Here is a 7,452-nt window from a genome sequence, read left to right as displayed (position 1 = left end):
AGAGAAAGCCAACTGATTTTTGTATGTTGATCTTGTATCCTGCTACTTTGCTGAATTGGTCAACTATGTCCAATAGTTTTCTTGCTGAGTCTTTAGGTAGTTATTAAATTCTTAAATTCTTTTCTTTTAAAAATTTATTATTTGTTTATAGCATCATCCACTTCTGTGCAATTATGCACATACTTCATTTCATTCAAGCACATTTTGGTTTTGGATTTTTATGTACATTTTGTTTTGTCCATCATTTCTGTACATCATATTTCCTTTAATTGTTATTGATCTATTACTTTATCTGTGTCCTCAAATCCCCACTGTATCTTACCTATTTCTTTACTTCTCTTCCCCACCCCCCACTGATCTCTGCTGTTTTAGTGATTTCTTTTTCTTCTTCAATATCCCTTCACTCGTTTACCTTAATTACAATAGCCATATTGTCTTTGTCTCAATTCTTCGTAGTTTGATCCTCCCTTGTCTTAGTCCTTGCAGTGTTCTTGGCCTACACATTACATTCTGTTCTCTCCCTTCCCACCCCACACTCCTCAGTTACCCTTCTGTTATCACAGTAGTGGTCTTATGGAGTTTTTGTCTTTTTGTGATTGAATTATCTCACTCAAAATGATGTTCTCTATACTCGCCCATGTCATGTTGTACTTTACAATTTTTTGAATGCTTAATGAATCCCAAACCCTGTCTTTATATAATTTACATCAATTATTCCATATTCTTTTGAACAGCCTTCTGTTGTTGTTGTTGTGTGTCATTGAATCAGATCCAGCTCATAGCTGACCCTTCAGTGGGTTTCCAGGGGAAGTAAATGACAAGGGAGAAGATTGCCCATCCATTCCCTGTGGCGAACACCTTGCTAAGATCTTTTTTTATGTGAGTGAAAGTTTAAAACCTGTATTGGTTTTTCATTCCACAGTTCATACACATTTTGTTTTATAACATTAATTATAATTGATTAAAGTAATTAATTAATTATAATCTGACTGTTATTGTATACTTCTTTTCCCTTCACTCAACTTATTTGTTAATTTTCCTTCCCCTCTCCCTCTCTTCCCATCCCTAGGAACTACGTGAGAATGAATCTGTTTGACAACCTTTCCTTACCTTTTTCTATCAATCCTTCTTTCATACACAGTCCTTTTGAGATTCATTTCTTTCACTTAGCATAATGTCCTCTAGCTGTATCCATGTTATGCAGTTTTTCATGAATTCATTATTAATTTTTAGTGCCACTATTGTTTATAGTACTCCTTTGCATGAATATGCCATAATTTTTTCATTCTTTTCATTGTTAGATGACTGGGGTTTTTTCCATCTCTTTGCTATTGTAACTAACCTTGTGATGACTATGGGAGTACATCTAGCTGTCTGTGTTTCAGCTCCTATTTCTTGAGGATATATATAACTAGTAGTGGGATTGCTGGATCAAACAGTACTCATATTTCTAACTCGCTAAAGAAGCACCAAACTGTTTTCCATACTGGTTGCACCATTTGTTATTCTCAGTGCATTGTGCAAATTTCACATGCATATTAAGCAATTTAAGCTACTATGGCTTGAAGTGGGTGCACCTTAGTCTTTAAAGTGACATGCTTGCTCTTAAGCACTTTAAAGAAGTCCTTGACAAAAGATTTTTCCTATAAAATACTTCTTTTGATTTCTTGACCACTGCTCTGTGGGTATTGATAACATCAATCTTTCCTCCATATATCCTCACTTTATTTGTCCTTTTTTGAGGATTTTTACTTTATTGATGTTGAAGTGTAATTGTCTTTGATCTTCAGTAAGTGCTTCAAGTTGTAGAAAGCAAAATTATGCCATCTGCATATCACAGATTGTTAAGGAGTATCCTCCAATTCTGATGCCACATCCTTTGTCATATAGCCCAGCTTCCTAGATTTATTCTGTCTTCTAGGGTTATTATAAGTTGGAATTAATTAGAACTGTCTCCTATATTTATAAAATGCCCCAATTTAGGAAGAAAACATCTAGTTGAGCCTAGTTGCTTCTTCTTGGTATCCTTCAGCTTAATCCAGGGTTTCCTATGAATTGCAAGATCCAAAGGCTTAAAAGATTTATATTATACATTTTGCCAAGACTCTATTTAAAGTGGCAACATCTGTGTCACATGGAACCACATCTAAAGTATGTAACTGGTTGACCTATTTACGGTGTGTCATTTGACTAGCATTGACCTTATTTCTTTGCTCTACTGTCTCATGTTGTCTTGAGTCAGAACATCGTTTGTGTGTCCTGACTTTGGCTCCATGCAATGTCCAGCATCCCAGCTACTATCCACCCAGAGATTTCATTGTGTCAATCCAGCTGCTGCCCCTCCACCTTTCCAAGCATAATGTCCTTCTCCAAGGAATAAATTCTTCTAGCAACATGCCCAAAGTAGAGATGAAGCTATATTATCTTTGCCTTCAAGAAGCACTCTGGCTGCACCTTCTTAGTGTTAAGAAATTGCACTGCCTATCCAAAGATACACAATTCAAATCAACCAGCTCCTGCACAGAAGAAAAATGGACAATCTCCTCCCATGTGATTTACTGCCTCTGAAAACTTTCTGGAAGGTGAATTCTGACTCCATCTACACAGCAACAATGCTACTCTACACAGCAGCAATAGCAACATGAGTCAGAAAAAAGTTGACCTCACATACCAACAGCTTCATTTAGCTGATCGTCAGAAACCATGGACGGTTCCCACATGAACTGTGTCCTGTTTTCTAATCCATGAGAAAGGACAGAGTGTTTTGCCAGAACTGAATGACCAGTGCTGTGGTGCTGAGAAGATGAAGCCTAAAATGCTCAAACTCTGGGCTGCCTATATTGATCTTTAAACATACAAGATTGACTCCACACTGTCACATTGAGGAAATCAGCTAACACTGCTGCTAACCTCCGTTAAAGACAGTAACTGAGGGGATTTTACATACAGGCCCAACATAATAAGAAGCTGGCTCGTTTTCTCTGAATATCACAGACAGGAATAATAGAGGGAAGATTTTTATCTCTGTAAATAACTTCTCAATCTCAACAATGAACTTTCTGGGAACTCTTTGTTCATTCTCAAGTATCATGTCTCCTTCACCTGGCCAAAATGTCTCTTTATTCTTTGACTGTGTGACAGTGACATCCTTTGCCCTTTGGACACTGACAGGACTTGAGGACTTTATCTGAAATTGTCAAGTTCTTCTCTCACATGGAAGCTCCAGGCAGGTTTCCCCTGGTGTTAAGAGCTTACAGGTACTCACTATGCCATGATAATGTGTGATTTCATGTAATCTTCTATGCAGGCAACTAGAGACAACTAGTGAACTCATTTTAAGGAACACAGGGGGTGTTAATGTCCTAACTGACCCAAGGATTGTCAGTTCAAACCCACCACCCAGTCCATGAAATAAAGCTGTAGCATTTGTTTCAGTAAAGATTTGTTATTATTGTTTTTAGGTGCCATCAAGTCGACAATGACTCATAGTGACCCTATGAATGGTGGATCTGAACCTTGCCCTAATCTGTGCCATCTCCATGATCTTTGGAATGCTCTAGACCATTACAGTCACTTTGTCAATCCATCTTGCTGAGGGTCTTCTCTTTCTATGACCCTTCACCTTTCCCAGAATGATATCCTTTTTTCATTGACTCTGGACAACACATTCAAAGTATGTGAGGCTAAGTTCTACTATCCTTGCCTCTAAGGAGCACTCGAGTTGTACTTCCTCTAAGACAGAGTTATTTGTTCACTAGGAAGTCCATGCGATATTCACTATTAATCACCAACAACATAGTTCAGAAACATTGATTTTCTTTCTTTCAACCTTATTTGTTGTCCAACATTAAGACGCATAAGAGGACTTGAAAATACCATGGTTTGGATCAGGCACACCTTAATCTTTAAACTGATAATTACTCCTTAGCACTTTGTAGAGGCCATGGACTTCCCAAAACCGTAAGACATTTCCTATCTTTCAAAAACCTTGGTATTTTTCCTAATGAAATATGTCTCTTAAAATTCCACTTAAATTAAAAACTATCTCAGGAATACTTTTGAGGCCTTAAACACCAATTTAAAAAAGACCAAATGAACTGTGGGAAGATATCAAGAATATCATCCATGAAGAATGCAAAAGGTGATTTCAAAGACAAAGGAGGAAGAAAAGTCTGAGATAGATGTTGAAAGAGTCTGTAAATATTGCACTAGAGTATTGAGAAGTCAAAGCAAAGGGAAGTTGAGCTGAACAGAAGATTTCAAAGGGCAGCTTAGAAAGAAAAAACAAAGAATTATAATGAAACATGTAAAGAGCTCGAGTTGAAAAATCAAAAGAAAGCAACTCAATTAGCATTTGTTAAGCTTAAGGAATTGAAGAATAAACTCAAGCCTTGAGTTGGAATACTTAAAGATGTTATGGGCAGAATGTTGACTGACCCAGGAAGCATCAAAAGAAGATGGAAGGAGTACACAAAGTCACTATGCCAGAAAAGATACTGACACAGAAAAATTTCATGAAATAACATATTACCAAGAGGAAATGGTGATGAAAGAGGACATTCAAGCTGCTCTGAAGGACTTGGCAAAAAAATAAGGCTCCAGGAATTGATGGTATACTAATTGACGTATTTCAGCAACAGAGGCAGCCCTGGATGTGCTCACTGGCTGTGCCAAGAAATCTGGAGAACAATGACCTGGTCAACTGACTGAAAGAGATCCATATTTATTGCCATACCAAAAAAGGTCACCTGACATATTGTGGAAATTCTCAAACAATATCACTATTATCATATTCAAGCAAAATCCTACTGAAAATTATTCAAAAATAACTGGAACAGTACATCCATAGAGAACTTCCATAAGTGCAAGCTGGGTATAGAAGAGGCCGTGGCACTGGGAACATCATAGCCGATGTTGGATGGATCTTGGCTGAAAACAGAATACCAGCAGAATGTCTGTGTTTCATTGACTATGCAAAGACATTTGACTGTGTGCATCACAACAAAGTGTGGCTAACCTTGAGAAGAATGAGAATCCCAGAACACGTAATTGTGCTCAGACAAAAACTATACTTGAACCAGGAAGCAATCCTTAGAACAGAGCAAGAACACATTGCATGGTTAAAAGTCAAGAAAGAAGTGCATCAGGGATGCATCCCATCTCCATATCTTTTCAATCTATATGCAGAATAGATCATTTGGGAGGCTGAACTTTATGAAAAAGAATGTGGCATCAGGATTGGAAGAAGACTTATTAACAACCTTTGTTATGCAGGTTATACAATCTTGCTTGCCAAAACTTAGGAAGACTTGGAGCATTTTCTGAAGAAAACGAAGAACTACAGTTTTCAATATGGACTGAAGCTCAGTAACAAGAAAACTCACCACTGGGTCATTTGGCAGCACCATGATAGATGAAGAGATTGAGATTGCTCATGGTTTCAGTTTGCTTGGCTCCACAATCAACACTCCTGGCACCAGCAGTCAGGAAATCAAAAGATAATTTGCATTAGGAAAATCTGCTGTCATAGACCTCTCCAGAGTGTTGAAGAGCAATGAAGTCAGTCCAAAGACTAAGGTGTGCCTAAACCAGGCTTTGGTCTTTGCAATTATTTGCTATCATCAAAACTCTGGACTGTGACTAAGGATGACAGAAAAAGAATCGATGCCTTTGAGTTGTAGTACTGGAGAAGAGTGTTGAATATATTATTAACTGCCTGTTCTGGGGAAGGTGAAATCAAGGTGCTTGTTGGATTGATTGTAAAGATTTTCAGGCTTTGTTTGATGTATTTTGGGCATGTTGCCAAGGGACCAGTCCTTGGATAAGGACATCATGCTTGAAAGGGTGTGTGTGTGTGTGTGTGTGTGTGTGTGTGTGTGTGTTTTGAGATTCAATCCCCATTGAATATTATAGTCTTTGATTTTCCAATGTCCAATTTCCAATTTTCAAATGTTCCAAGTCTTCACTTTCTGTAAGCAAAGTTGTGTCATATGATTAATATAGGTGCGTCTTCTCCCATTCCTGATGCCATGTTCTTCATGAAATTCAGCTTTTCAAAGTATTTGCTCAGCATACATATTTTTATTGATTTGCTTACAAAGTTCGTATGTATTGTGTTTCATGCTATTCTTTACTCACATTGTGTTTCATGCAATCATTCTCATGCATTATGGGTTTTTGTTATACTGATTTATTTACAAAGTTCAAATACATTGTTTTTCACACAAGATACTTCCCATTTCCTTCACACACACCCCATCCATCAAATTGTGCAAACCTATGTTTAACAAGCCTCCTCCCCCTGCCCATATATAAAATTAATCACCATTGGACCTTGCACATCATTACCCTGCCTTTTCTCCCAGGTCCTTCCCATTTACTTACTCCCCCTCCTTCCACCCACCAAACTGTGTAACCCTGTGGTTTTTCCCCTATCCATCCTCAGCCCTCCCTCTCTTGAGTTCCCATACATGTTTTATTAGTTATTCTTCTATTTTTACAGTAATGATCTTATGTAATATTTGTCCTTATGAGACTGCGTTAGTTGACCCAGTATAATGCTCTCCAGCGTCTCCTAGATTACATAGTATTTTTTTTAAGTGTTGCTCCTGAGTGTTGCATCTATTCCATTGTGTGAGTGTACCACAATTTCTCAATCCATTTGGTTGTGGTTGGACGGTGGGCTGTTTCCACGTTCTTGCAATAGTGAATAATGCTGCTAAGAACACTGGTGTACAAAACTTTGTGTCTCATTTCTAATTTCCTTGGGGTGTATTTCTAGTAATGGAATAGCTGAGTCATATGGAGTTTCTATGCTCAACTTTTTGAGGAAATGCCAAATTGTGTACGAGAGTGGCTATACCATTTTACAGTCCCACCCATGTCCCACCTCTCCACATCCTCTCCAACATTTATTGCTTGCTGCCTTGTTAAACTTTGCCACTGCTTGTGTGGTGAGATGGTTTCTCATTGTGGTTTTGATTTGCATGAGTGATTTTGAGCATTTCTTCATGTGTCTATTGGCCACCTGAATGTCTTCCTCGTGAAAATTCTTCTCATGTCTTTTGCCGGGTTTGTAATTGTGTTGTCAGTCTTTTACTTCTGGAGGTTCTGTAGGATTGTGTACATTTTTGTTGAGACCCTTATCTGAGATGTTATTGTTGTTGATGTTATGTGCCGGCGAGTCACTTGGGACTCATAGTGACCCTATGTACAACAGCCCTAAACTCTGCTCTATCCCGTGCCAATCACACTGTCTCTGACACTCCCATCCCGATCATCCCAGTCACTGAATCAATCCACCTTATAGAGGGCCTTCCCCTCCTGCGCTGTCTCTCCACCCTCCCAAGCATGATGTCCTTCTCCAAGGACCGGTCTCTCTTCACAACATGTCCAAAGTATGTTAGATGGAGCCTCAGAATCCTTGCCTCCAAGGAGCCACCTGATTTAACC

This window comes from Elephantulus edwardii, unplaced genomic scaffold (assembly GCF_000299155.1).
Source record: "Elephantulus edwardii isolate Elephantulus edwardi_28Jun2011 unplaced genomic scaffold, EleEdw1.0 scaffold00353, whole genome shotgun sequence".
Taxonomy (NCBI): domain Eukaryota; kingdom Metazoa; phylum Chordata; class Mammalia; order Macroscelidea; family Macroscelididae; genus Elephantulus; species Elephantulus edwardii.
Note: the sequence above shows the minus strand (reverse complement) of the source record.